At 41.0% G+C, this 14687-nt stretch overlaps 1 long non-coding RNA gene across 1 annotated transcript in view; it reads left to right on the top strand.

Annotated features, from left to right (window-relative positions):
* Window positions 1-10914, top strand: part of LOC140614225 (uncharacterized) — a 38083-nt gene extending 27169 nt beyond the window's left edge. The window contains exon 3 of the long non-coding RNA XR_012015138.1: window positions 10616-10914. This is a non-coding gene — a long non-coding RNA (uncharacterized lncRNA). The remainder of the gene's footprint in view (window positions 1-10615) is intronic.
* The last annotated feature ends 3773 nt before the right edge of the window (window positions 10915-14687 follow it).

The following is a 14687-nucleotide window of genomic DNA, read 5'->3' as shown; positions in this document are numbered from 1 at the left end:
CTCCCCATGGGGAGCCTGATGTGGGACTCGATCCCGGGATCATGAGCCAAAGGCTCAACCACTGATCCACCCAGGTGCCTCGATGTCAGTGTTTGTTTTTTTAATTAACCTTTTTATTTTGAGATAATCATAGATACATATGCAGTTATAAGTAATAATAAAGAGATCCCATGTACCCCTTAACTAGTTTTCCCCAATAGTAACCTCTTGAAAAATTATAGTACAATACCACACTCAGGATATTGGCTTGATACAGTCAAGACACAGAACAATTCTATCACTGTAAGGATCCCTCATGTTGCCTTTTTATAGCAACAGCCAAGAATGTTATGTATATGGAACCATATGGTATGTAAATTTTGGGATTGGCATTTTTTTATCACTCAGTCAAATTCTCTAAAATTTCACCCCAGTCATGATGTTATTAATAGTTTTTTCTTCTTTTTTGCTGAGTATTGTGGGATAGATGTACTACAGGTTAGCCATTCTCCCTCTGAAGACAATTGGGTTGTTTACAGTCTGGAGTTACTACAAAGTAAGCTGCTATGAACATTCATGTTCAGTATTTTGTGGGAATTTAAGTTTTTATTTCTCTGGAATAAATGCCCAGAAGAATAATTGATAGGTTGTATGGAAAATTCATGCTTAAGTTTTATAAGAAACTGCCAAGCCACTTTTCAGCGTGGCTGTACCATTTTACATTCCCACCAGCAATGTATAAAAAATTCCAGTTTCTCCACATCCTTACTGGCATATTTTTATTAGACCTATTCTGATGGGCATGTAGTGGTATCACATTTAAGTTTTAATTAGCATTTCCCTGTCGACTAGTCATGTTGACCATCTTTTCATGTGCTTGTTTGCCATCCGTGTATTCTCTTTGGTGAAATGTCTCTTCATATCTCTTACCCAATTTCTAATTGGATTGTCTTGAGAGTTCTCTATATTTTCTAAACACTAGTCCTTTGTTGGATGCATGGTTTGCAAATATCTTCTAACCTTCTGTAGCTTGTTTTTCCCTCCTAACAGTCCTTCACAGAGCAAAAGTTTTTTATTTTGATCAAGTCCAATTTTTCCATTTTCCCTTTTTTGAATTGTGCTTTTGGTGTCAAGTCTTAAGAACTCCTTGTCTAGCCCTGTATCCTGAAGTTTTTCTCTTATTTTTCTCAAAGTTTTTTTAATGTTGAGTTTTACATATAAGTATGTGATATATTTTGAATTAATCTTGCATTAAGTGTGAGATATAGGTTGGGGTTCACTGTTTTGCTTCTGAATATTTAATTGCTCTAGCACCGTTTGTTGAAAAGGTTATCCTTTCTTCATCAAATTGCTTGTGCACCTTTGTCAACAGTCAGGCCTGTTTGTGTGGATCTATTTCTTGGTTCTCTAATCTGTTCCATTAACCTAGGTGTCTATTTCTCCACCAATACTACACAGTTTTTATTATTGTGGCTCTCTTATAAGTCTTGAAATCCATTTATTATTCTTTTTCCCATTTGCTCTTCAAATTATTTAAGCTATTCTAGTTCCTTTGCCTCTCTCTCTAAGTTTAGAATATCAGAGTTATATAAGCTTTATTAAATGAATTAGGAAGTGTTCCCTCCTGTATTCTGGGAGAGATTGTTTAGAATTGCTGTTAATAAAAAAATTAAAGAAAAGAATTGCTGTTAATTATTCATGTGGGAGAATTCTCCAGTGAAACCATCATAGTCTGATGTGAAAGTCAATGAAAGTAATCATAGTTCTAATTTCTTATTTGAGAGTTTTAAAATTATGAATTCAATTTGCTAAATAGGTATAGGGCTATTTCATATTAAGTGAACTGCAATTTGTGCTTTTTGAGTAATTAGTCCATTTCATCTAAGTTGTCAAATTTATGTGTCTAGTATTGTTTGTAGTATTGCTTTATTAACCTTTTATTAATCTTCAAGATCTGTAGTGATATCCTCTGTTCCATTCCTGATGTTGGGGATTTGTGTTTTCTCTTTTTTTCCACCAGATAGCCTGGGTAGAGGATTGTCTATTTCATTCATCTTTTCAAAGAACCAGGTTTTCTTCTTGATTTTCTCTATTGTTTTTGTTTTCAGTTTATTTGATAACTTGTCTTTATTGTTTCCTTCCTTCTGGTTGCTTTAGGTTTATTTTACTCTTTGTCCTCTAGGTTCTTGAGATGGGACCTTAGATTACTGATGTGAAATTTTTCCTCTTTTCTAATGTAAACATTTAGTACTTTAAATTTTCCTTTCAGCACTGCTTTAATGTGTCCCACAAATTTTGATGATTGTACTTCCATTTTCACTCAATTCAGTGTGTTGCTAAAAAAATTTCCCTTAAGACTTCCTCTTTGACCCATGAGTTATTTAGAAGTGTGTTGTTTAGTTTCCAAGTGTTTGGAGATGTTTCCATTTTTTTCTGTTACTGATTTCTAGTTAGATTCCATTGTGGTCAGAGAATATTCTCTGTTTGATTTAAATTCTTTTAAATTTGTTGAGGCTTATTTCTGACACAAGACATGGCCTCTATTAGTATTTGATCTTTGCACATTTAAAAAGAATGGGTATTCTGCTGTTGTTGGGTATTCTATAGTCATTTATATCCAAGGTCTTCTATATCCTGATTTTTCTGCCTAGTTGTTTTATCTATTGTTAAGACAGGGGTATAAGAATTTTATTATCATTATACTTGTGATGTGTCTTTTTCTCCTTTACTTCTGTGAGGTTTTGCTTTACATATTTTGCAGCTGTGTTGACTGGAGTGTACACATTTACCAATGCTATGTGTTTTTGGCAGATTGACGCTTTTATTATATAAAATCCCTCTCTGTCTCTAGTAATTTTATTTGCTCAGAAATATACTTTATCTGATATTTATAGTCTCTCTCCTTTATTTTTTTGAAGATTTTATTGATTTGAGAGAGAGAGAGAGAATGAGTGAGCAGGGGGCAGGGCAGAGGGGGATGGAGAGGGAGAAGCAGACTCCATGCTGAGAATGGACTCTGACTCATAGCTCCATCCCACAACCCCAAGATCATGACCTGAGCAGAAACCAAGAGTCAGAGGCTCAAGTAACTGAGCTACCCAGATGTCTCTTTCTCTGCTTTTTTTTTTCAAATGAATGTTTGCATTAATGTATTCATCTTTTTATTTTCTACCTGATTGTATCATTATATTTGAAGTAAGTTTCTTACAGACAGCATATAGTTGGGTCACATTTTCTAGTTTGTCTTTTAGCTGGTGTATTTTTTTTTTTAGGTAAGCTCTATGCCCAAAGTGGGGCTTGAACTCACAACCCTGAAATCAAGAGTTTCATGCTCTACTGACTGACCCAGCCAGGCACCCTTTAACTGGTATATTGAACCCATTTACACCTAATATAATTATTAATATTTTAAGGGTTACATTGTTATTTTTATTAAACACTTTGTTTTCTATTTGTTTTGTCTGTTTTTTTTTTTTGTTTGTTTCTCCGTTTTTCCTATCTTCTTGTGGACTAACTGAACATTTTTACAACTCTATTTTGACTTATCCATAGACTTTTTAAATATATCTCTATGTATAGCTTATTTAATTTTTGCTGTATGTGTTACATTACATATCTCTAACATCATAGTTGACAGGTATCAATCAACATTTTGCTGGTTCAAGTGAAGTGTAGGCATCTTACCTTTTTTTTGACTATTTCTGTTTATAATTGCCTTAAATAGTCCTCTATATACATGTATAACCATGTTGGACAGCATTATAATTTTGGTTCAATCATCAAACAACTTAGGAAACTCAAGAAGAAAAGGAAAATGTATTTTTTCATATTTTTACTCTCTTTGTTTTATTCTTCCTTCTTGATGTCTCAAGGTTTCTCCTTTCAGAGACCTTCCTGTAATTATTCTCTTTAGGGTAGTTCTGCTGATAACAAATTTCCTTAGTTTTTCTTCTTCTAAAAATGTTTTAATTTAGCACTTGAAAAATGTTGTACCACTTCTTTCTGGCCTTCCTGGTTTCTGATGAGAAATTCATTGTCTTTTGAATTACTTTTTCACTGTAGAGAAGGTGTTGTTTGTCTCTTTTTGTGTTTAGAATTTTTTTTCTTTGTATTTAGTTTTTAGAAGTATGACTATGATGTGTCATCTTGGTTTGGGCTCTTTGATTTCACCCTGCTCAGGATTCACTCAGCTTCTTGAATTTGTAGGCTTTTTTTTTTTTTTTTTTTACCAATCTAGGGAGTCCTTAGACATTATTACTTCAAATATTTTTTCAGTTTTCCTCTCACCCAGATTTTTCCTGTCTTTGCGAGGCTCTGATGGTACCAATGTTCAATATTTTGTTATCATCCTGCAAGTGCCTGAGGTTCTTATTCATTTCTTTTATCACTTCTATTTTCCCTCTGATTGCAGATGGGGCAATTTCTTTTGTTCTATCTTCAAGTTCATTCATTCTTTTCTGAGTCTCCTCAATACTTCTGATGAACTTGTCCATTGAGCTTTTTATTTTGTTATTGGAATTTTTGGTTCTAAGTTTTCCAGTTGGTTCTTCTTTATATCCTGTACTTCTTTGAGGAGACTTTCTATTTTTTCATTTGTTTCAAGTGATTGTTCATTAAAGATTTTATGGTAGGTGCTTTAAAATTTTAGTCAGATAATTCTAATACCTCTGTAATCTTGGTGTTGGTGTTTTATTCATTGTTGTTTTCTTAATTTAAGTTGAAACGTTCCTGCTTTTTGTTATGGTGAGTGATTTTCCATTGAAACGTGGACATTTTGGATCTCATATTATGAAAATCTAGATCTTATTTAAACCTTCTGTTTCGGGAATCCCTGGGTGGCTCAGTGGTTTAGCACTGCCTTCGGCCCAGGGCGTGATCCTGGAGACCTGGGATCGAGTCCCACGTCTGGCTCTCTGCATGGAGCCTGCTTCTCCCTCTACCTGTGTCTCTGCCTCTCTTTCGATGTCTTTCATGAATGAATAAATAAAATCTTTATATATAAAAAAAAACAGATTTAAATAAATAAATAAACCTTCTGTTTCAGCAGATTTCTTCTGAAACTGCTCTGTCAGGGGGAAGGAGGATGCTGCCTCATTACTGCCCAATGTGGGTAGAAGTCCAGGTTTCCTACTTGGCCTCTTTTGACATTGAAAAGGGAAGAAGCTCCTCATTAGTTCTGGGTGAAGTGGGAGTTCTGGCTTTCCTTGAGGCCTCCACTGAGACCCTCCTGGAAGGGTCAGGAATGCCAAGAAACTGCTGCCCATATGGCTTCCACTGATGTTATAGGTATTGGCCTCATTTCTGCTAGGCAGTAATGAAAATCCACTCCACTAAGTCTTCTCTAGGTCTTCTCTGACATCATCCTGGGTGAAATGAATCAGAAGGAGGTTGAAGGGCCTCATAACAGCCTTCAATGTGCAGACAGTTAGGCTTCCCATAAGGCCCTAGTTGGAATGGGTAGAGATTGGGCCACAATTTTTTTCTGCAGTTATTGGCCAGAAGAGGAAGATTATTATTGGAACGTTTTCTGTCTTGCTATGCATGCTGCATTTTTCCTGGTCCTCTGGCTAGAAAGAATAGATATTTTAGGGAGCTTTTGAAAGGATCTGTTTCTCTTGGTGTTTCCAGATAGTTGGCTTCTTCTCTTACTGCTTTATTATGCCCTGGGTCTCAAGTGCCTAACTCCACCTTTTAGATATTATAAATATAGTAGTGCCCAAGGAGTTTTGTTGTGTTTAATGGGAGGAATAAGGAAAAATACATTTAATCCATCTTCCCTGAAGCAGAAGTCTAGGTGTATTTATTTTCATGTAGGCCACTTTGTTTACCTCCTTTATAATAATAGGAAGAAGACTCTAAAGAAGGGGAAAATGATTAATAAGCGGTGACTGCTTTTTCTGTACCAGACAGCCTAAGATATAGTTTTGAACTCATTTTACAGGTGAGGAGCACATGTGCAGGTCTCAAGTTTATACAAGTGGCAGAGCTGGAAATCAAGCCCAGGTTGATAGCACCCAAAGCCATGATTCTTAATTCTCCTCTTTTTTCTTATTTACTCATCTCTTTCCAGTTGCTCATTTCTGGTTAAACTTGTGCCTTTTGGGGGCTGTCCGATGGCAGCCATTTCATAGAGAAGTCCCCTAAAGTAAGAGTGAGAGGAATACACACTGGAGTCACACTGCCCAATTCAAAACCATACTAATAATTAGCCAAATGCCCTTAAGCAAGTTACTCAACCTCCTCCATCACATATTCCTCACTTGTAATATGGGAATAATAGTGGACCTGCCTCATAGAGCTGTTATAAGAATTAAATAAATTAATATTTGTAAACTGCTTTGAATAATGCCTGACACAAAGGTATTAATTTAGTCCTTGTTATTATTCTTTATACACTGTTACACAAATGGTCCCTCTTCTGGAAATATTTTTCCCCATTGCCAACCCAATTCAAAATATTGCTTTACATTTATCTTGTGGCTTAGAGTGCCCTTGCCCACTGCCACTTGTCACCAGGAATATGAATATCCAATTTGGGAAATAAGAATGTGTAGTGTGCTGAGCAGGAAGCCTGGAATCTCACAGGTGCTTAGTAAAAGATTGCGATTTTGCTCTATTAGGGAAAAAGACTTCCTTTAATTCCCAATCTATATTTGTTATTCTTATTTTATAAGTTAGGAATGTGAGAGAGAAAAAGGTTGATTAACTTGCCTAAAGGCACAGGCTAATTATAGGTAGGTTTTTAAATCTTGCTCTAGTGTATGTGCACTGCCTTACACTGCCTCCCTGTGAAATGGCCTATATAGGGCAGATCTAAAAGTAGACAGTGTCACCCAGGTGGGGATTGTCAAGCTATGAGTGACTGGGAAGAATAAGGAAGCTATCCCAATATTTCAAGTGAGAGATGCTGGTGGATTCAGATATATTTTGAAGGTAGAACAAGATGTGCCATTGGTTTGGATGTGTGGTGTAAGGCAAAGAGTTAATATTGAATTATGTTTTTGGCCTGAGCAACTGAGGATATGGATGTGATTTGTTAAGAGGTGAAATGGGGAAGACCAGATTTGTGGAACATGAATCAAGTCTTATTTGGAATCAATTATAGTTATATACCTCAAATGAAATTGTCACTGTATACATGAATCAAGTTTAAGGAAGAAGTACAGGTTAGTCTAAGGAAATCCATCCATCAATCAATCAATCCATCAGCCTGTTGATGGTATTAAAACATGAGAATGGATGACTGAACTTAGTTGCGTCAAGAGAGTGAAGAAGAGATCTAAGAGCTGAGCCTGGGGTCTTCTGATACAGATTAAAATTAAGTAAGGGATAACAGTGTGTGAAAGAGCTGCTTTAATTGATTCTATTCTCTGAGTGAAATCAGAAACAAGGTAGAGAATGAGGACAGAGGATCAGGGGTGAAAGGTTGCCCTAGAGGTTGGGAGGCTGAGTTGAATAGGGATGTTGAATAGAATTGCCAGGCAACATGGAAAGCCTGCTTGAGGTTTGATGTCAGGAACTACATGCAACTTGGGGAGGGGTTATGGAATCTCAGGCAGGAGCAGCTTTGTGGGTGCAGACATAGAGCAGGCAGAGATGGGTTTAAGGGAGTTGAGGTTTGTTTGGGTAAGTGTAAGAGAGAACGATGGCAAGAACTTTGAGGCTCCCCTGAGTCAGAGTCTCCTTTCTGCTGCCCCAGACCTTGGTCCTGTTCTCAAGGCTGGTTGAGTTCTCACTGGTGCCTGCCTTCTGTCTCTGTGCTCCTTGTTAATCTCCCTGCCCAGCTCACCACATTCACCTCTCTGGGCCTCGGCCTCCCTCCTCCTCTTTCCCTCCTGCTTCCTGGTTTCATTTCTCATCCTGCCCACAAGCCAGCTCACCCAGAAAAACTGGAACCAGACTTCAAAAGGTATAGTAATAGTGACTTTCTCTATTCAACAAAGACTTCCACCTGCATGCCAGTGCCCAAGCTGATTTTCTTAGAATGTAGCCTCATTGAAATCAGACAGAGTTCTGTTCAGCAATTGGTCCACCCATCCACAAAGCCCTACTATTTGTTAGATCCCTTGTGAAATGTGAAGTGGCCTTCCACTGTCTTCTGCCATAAGGAGCTTGTTGTCTGGCAGAAGAGGCTGATTCAAGTGAAAAGAATGTAGTGGGCAGTGGCGTGTAGTCTCCCTTCAGACTGAAGGAATTATCCCGTGCCCCCCACCCCACAGCTTCTGGGAGTGCTGCTGGCAGATGCCCCCACCATCAGCCCTCTTGGGAACCGTTTTGGCTGAAGATAGCCACCTAGCCAAAGGTCAAGCTGGTCAGTGCCAGGTTATAAAGGCCCAGCTTCCTCAACCCAAATTGAGACATCGTAGAAGGGTCATCCCAGCTTCAGAATTCCCAAGGGGTGAGCTGAGGCTTTCACTGAGATTCCATCATGGCTCAGCTTCTCCTCCTCCTCAGTGCTTGCCTCTTTCCCTCTCTTCCACAGATGTTGGCCCCAAGAATATCCCTTAATAAACTCCCTGCACTCTAATCTCCATCTCAGAGTCAGCTTCCTAGGAACTCAGTTTACAATAGTAGGTTACAGGGGTGATTCAAGAAAGCAGATGTTAAGAAGGGATATTAACCATTTTTAGAAATATGCTTTTTTGACATTAACTAAAACCACACCAGTACTCTGAAATAATACCTTTACTGTGGCCTCATTTTCGGCTAAATCATAATTGTGTGCCATCTTGTGGGTCTCAAGCCCAGACCCTTCCTCAAATGTAAGTTGTGCCCACACTTTCTCCCCTACTGCCCCAATCTCCAGACCAACATACTGTTTCTTGATTGTGTATGAGGACACTTGGGATTGTGCTTACTTCTGTCACGCTGGGATCTCATAGTCTGGGCTGAAAGACAGTGATCAGAATTCGGGGCTGCCAGAACAACTGGGAATTGTGGGGCATAATTCGGCAAAAAGGCACTAGAATTCATTGCAAAAACTACCCTCAGCTGCGGGGTTATCTCTGAGAACTGAAGGAACACCATAGATTAAGTGATTATATTCATATGAGAGTCCAGAATAGGGAAATTTATAGAGTGCCCAGTATATGAATGGGTGCTTAGTGTTGGGATGGGGGTGTGGAGATGGGAGGGAGATAGAGGTTACAGGTAAAAGAGGGTTAACTTCTGAGGTGATAAAATGTTCTGAAGCTTATGATAGTGATAGTTGTGCATATCTGTGAATATGTGAAACAGACATTAGATTGTACACTTTAAACAGGTGAGTTATACATGGATTTTATTTTGATAAAGCAGTTTAAAGTAACTGGAGGAAGAATGGAGATGAAACTAGGGGCATCTGGAAGCAGGGGCTCTGATGTTGCCAGGACTCTTCCATCTGTTGAGTTTGCTCTTGCTGCTGCAGGATGGCAGAGTCGGGGGCCCCAGCAGCTAGCACTACCACCAGGGAATAGCCAGTTTATGATCTGAGTGGTCCTTAAATGCAGGACTTAGTGAAACTCCCAGTCCTATGAATTTTCTCCCTACCTACCTTGATGGTAGATAAGATGAGGCTGACAGATGATAAGGAAAGACTGATAAGGGTCTTAGTTTGGGCTCCAAGAAGCAGAGCCCAAGACAGGATGTGGGTGCAGGTAGTTCATTTAGGAGGTGGTCCTAGGCATCAGGAATGAGGAAGTGAGGAGGTGATACAGGGAAAGGCAGAAGCCAGCCTAGGATGATACTGAGTAGCTTCTGCTGTGAGCACCTGGGCCAAATCCTGATGGGGACCCTCTGAGCCAGGACTTGGCAGAGGCACTCAGGATGCAAGTGCTCAAGGGAGAACTTGTTCTCAGGGGCTGGTCCTTCTTTCACACAACCTGACTGTAAGGGCTGCCTTAAATGTTGCGTTATCCTAGTCCTTGCCTTGCTTTGAAAGACTAAGTAGGACTCACTGAACAATTGCCCACCAGAACTCCCGCAACAGGAAGCTGGGGTATCTTGTCACCGACCATGTCCCCACAGCCCCCCCACACACAGATTGAGTGTCACTAAATCTTGTCACTTCCGGCCATCAGTCTGGGAATTGAAGAGGAAGCTGCTGGCCTTCCACGAAGCACCCACTACAGATGAGGTAAACTATGAGGGCATATGGGCCTGGGTATCAGTAGACAGCATTTATTGAGAAATGGTATTTAGGGAGGGCTTTAGCATTTCCTTCCTCCCCCCACCTTCCAGTCCCTTCCGCTTCTTTGACATTTTAAGCATCGTGGAAAACTTGGAGTATGTGGCTGGGCCTCCTGGCATCTGAGAGATGCCGGGATAAGTGGCCAGTCCTGACCTGGGAAACCCTCCAGGTGAATCCTGACAAAGATCTGGAGTTCACTCCTCCTGAAAGCATCCCCCTCAAGAAGACCATTGCATAGGACTCTGGGAGATACCCTGTCAGAAGCCTAGGCCTGGGGGAGTGGTAGGCAGCCATACATAGAAGGTCTCACCCATCCATGATGGGAGCTCCTGAAAACCTCACAAAAGTTCTCTATGGCAAAGAGGTATCCTTGGGCATGCATGCCACAGGGCATTGGTGCCAGGCTATCACCAGAGCAATTCCAATAGACTTTCTCTGCCCCCTCTTTTCCTCCCTCTCCCAATGCAGCCCTGGAGGACGGAGAGGCAGCAGAGAGGGTGGGGAGGAGAAGCAGGAGGAAGACAAGTTCTCCCCTCCCCCTCCCAGCACCGCTCTCTCAGCCCAAGCAAGGCCCAGGCTGGAGGAGGGGCCATGCTGAGTGGGCAAAGGTCAACACTGTGGTAAGTGATTGAACTATTTTTAATACCTAAAAGAAACAGAGTTTTAACAACAAGTATGACACAGGAAGGTAAGGGGTCTGCTGAGCACTCATACCCATGGGGAAGAATGAGTCAACAGGTCTGCACGGGCAGTGAGGAGAAAGAAAATGTCATTTTCTGCTACAGCCCTCATGGGTTCATTCATCTAGCTTTGCCCAAACTTGCCAATATGGCACTCATTTAAAATTCTATATATATGTCTAAAATCTGCTCAGAACCTGGAAGAGAGGAGAAGTGTGGTGAACTGGCACCCTCAGATCCTCATCAGCCAGTGAGGGCTGTCCCTGCACCATTTCTTAAGCAAAGGGAATTGTTGGTTGCTAAGCAGCTACCTCAATTGTGCCTGCTGCAGCCACTCCCCATCAGAAGGGCCCCAGACAGTGAGATATAATCAAGCAGTCAAGACAGGAATATCTAAGAACTAGAATATTTACAGTAAGTTCTGAATTGGCATTCAGCCAGGACCTGGTGGTACTGTGGTCCCAGATGTCTATAATCAGCATAGTTATTAAATAGCTTGAACATCATTCCTGGGAAAAGCTACACCCTGCATGCTTGTTGATAGCTCAGTGATGCGTGGCACAAGGATTCTCCTTCCACCCTGAGACAATGGAAGGGACAGTCTAGCTTAGAGTTTGCAAATTCAATGTGTACACAGATCATGTGGGCTTCTGTTAAGATGCAGAGTTAGCTTCACCAGATCCAGAGTGGGGCCAGGATTATGCATTTCTAACTTGTTCCTAGTGATGTCAATGCTTCAGTGTATGGATTACTAAATTTCAGTAGCAAAGAGCCAGTCTAAGTTCAGTCTAAGCCCCACATTATAATCACATGAAGGAATCTGCAAAAAAACTGAGATTCAGATTTCATCAGTCTGGTGTGAGGCCCTGACACTGATATTTTTTAAACTCCCCCATAATTTTATAAACTGCTAAGACTGAGAAATGCTGATTTTGAACATGTAAGAAGTTTGACTGTTATTTATTTCATAGCTGCTCTTTACTTATGAAGATAAACATGGTTGAAGAGTTAATGCCTGCATGGCCAAAGGATGAAATCAATCTAATTCTCTCCAGATATGATTGAAAACGCCCAGGAAGTGCCATCCTATCTGCAGCTGTTATCTTACACTATTGCTTGAGATGGCCACTAACCGAAGTACCCTCCGGCTCTCACTGCCATCCAGGGGCAGACAGTGCTGCACCAGACTTGGGGACAGCCCCTACTGAATGGATTGTGGTTGCTCTGAGCTGTCTGTGCAGAAGGAGGGGAGGCAGGGTGTGTGCAAGTATGTGTGTAGGAGACATCTATACAGCTGTAATGGAAATTCTGCATGACTACATCAGCCGGAGTGCCCCTGGCGCCAATGGAGCCTTCCTCTCTGAGTCTCACAGCTGGAAAGTAGTTTCTTTATTTGATGCAAGGCAATGCCAGCAATGCTTTGAGACCACTCTGTGAAGTTCTCAAGTGCTTTTTGTATCCATTTCCTAGGGCTGCAGTGACAAGTCTATCATCAACTGGAAGCCAAAGTCCAAAATCAGGATGCTGAGAGAGCCAAGGCAATCATATCAGATTAAAGGCCCACCCTACTCAAGTATTCATCTTAACTACTAACATCCACAATGGTCCTAAATCTAAATAAGGTCATGTTTGAGGAAGAACATGAATTTGCGGGGGTTGGGGGGATATGATCTAATCCAGTACACTTTTCTTACTTATAAAGATTCCTAAGGACATCAGAGGTACATATTAGAAATACTTTGCCCAAATGCCTTCCAAAATGACCCATAAATAGGAGTCCTCTGTCTAACACTTGAGCCCAGCCCTTTCCCTTTCCAGCAACTTCGCAAGCTGCTGAATGCATTGGAAAGAATGCAGAACATGGAGCCTGGTGGACCTGAGGTTGAATCTCCACTTAGCTGTGTGACTTTCCTTAAGTTGCTTCTACTCTCATGATCTATAAAATGGGTCAATAGAGGGGATAACCAAACATCTCTTGGACACTTTCTTTTGTGTGATACACCATCAAAGAACCTTCAGAGTCATTATTTGATTAGTAAAATATCATTCTCATGTGAGGATAAGTTAGTTAACTTATAGCCTAATACCATGTTGGTGAGGAACAAATATTAGTTCTTTTTACTTCACTCCTCACCCAAAGTGCTGGCAATTTGATACTCCTGCCTACTCTTTAAGCACAGCTACCTGGATTATCTGCCTGTGCATTTCCTTTTTAAAAATTAAATTAGGGGATCCCTGGGTGGCTTCGTGGTTTAGCGCCTGCTTTTGGCCCAGGGTGCAATCTTGGAGTCCTGGGATCGAGTCCCACATCGGGCTCCCTGGATGGAGCCTGCTTCTCCCTCTGCCTGTGTCTCTGCCTCTCTCTCTCTCTCTCTCTCTCTCTCTCTTTCTCTCTCTGTGTGTGTGTGTCTCATAGGTAAATAAATAAATAAAATCTTAAAAAAAATAAATTAAATTAGGGGCACCTGGGTGGCTCAGTCAGTTAAACGTCTGCCTTCAGCTCAGGTCATGATCCCAGGGTCCTGGGATAGAGCTCTGCATCAGGCTCTTACTCAGTGGAGAGTCTGCTTCTCTCCCCCTGCTCCTCCCATTCCTCGTGCTCTCTCTCTCACTCACTCTCTGTCTCTCTCAAATAAAATCTTTTTAAAAATTAATTAGCGTAATTTAATTAATTTGTTTTTTAAGTAACCTTTACCCCCAACATACGGCTCAAACTCACAACCCTGAGGTCAAGAGTCACATGCTCTACTGACTGAGCCAGCCAGGCACCCCTGTTTTTCATGGGCAGCATGGAACAGAAGACTTGGGGATCAGCTCTGCCAGTAACTCATTGTCTTTTCATCTGGCTCTACCTTGCTGCCTTCTCAAGAATGAGCAATATCTTATACAACATGCCAGTGTGGAAAGTGGACTTCCAGGGCCTGGGAGGTACAAGGCTCTCAGATGCTGTGGGGTGTCCCTGTCCTGAGTTCAACATCAAAGTGGCCCTGAGCTCACCTGCTCCACCTCACCATCTGCCCCTACGTGAGTCTGCCCGTTACCTACACTGAGTTGTGTTCAAAACACCTTATGGAGCCTCCAGGTAACTGGCTTCTAATGTTTAAAGAAAATGTGAAACCAGCAGAAAATCCCCTCTCTGGGATGGGATGTGTGTGTGTATTTTCTTGCTTTCTTGCAGGACTTCCTATTTCTGCAGAAATTCTTCCCCTACCCCATTTAGCTCTAGAAGTCACTAGGCATCCATGCAAATCTGTCAGCTACTGCATCACATTCTTGCTTTGTTCTCTTCTCTTTCTTCTCTAGAGACATCTTCATTGAGTTGCTGGTGTGTCCTCCTGACACAGTGGACACTTCTGATGGGCAGAGCTGCCAAATCTGCTAGGTGTGGCTATCCAGGTGTCAAGCCATGGAGATGGGGGGTCCCACTCCCAGTTTACTGGACAAACCTTGGAACATTGCCTATCAACAACTGGAACATCCCATTTCTATAATCCATCACATTTTTAAGGAGCACAAATGTTTCTATCTTGTTAAGTCACAACATCCTCATGGAGATTTTATGCTGATGTTGCAGACATCAAGAAAGGGAGTTGGACTAGATAATATTGATAGATTTCTTCAGCTCTTATTTATTCATGCAAGAAGCATTTGGGGAACACTGTCACTGGATATTTGGGTTGCTCTGAGAATTTAGTACTAATATGTTCAATGCTGCAGTGACCAATCCTGCCCGTATCCTGATGTACTAGGCTACTTTCCATCCGTTGAATTGCTCAGCCACAAAGGATGCCCACACTCAACTTTACTAGATAAGCTGAACTCTTTTCCCGATGGATTAAGTTACCTTAGACTCCCACCAG

The sequence above is a fragment of the Canis lupus genome, chromosome 22 (genome assembly GCF_048164855.1).
Source record: "Canis lupus baileyi chromosome 22, mCanLup2.hap1, whole genome shotgun sequence".
Taxonomy (NCBI): domain Eukaryota; kingdom Metazoa; phylum Chordata; class Mammalia; order Carnivora; family Canidae; genus Canis; species Canis lupus.
This window is presented reverse-complemented; position numbering and strand designations above follow the sequence as displayed.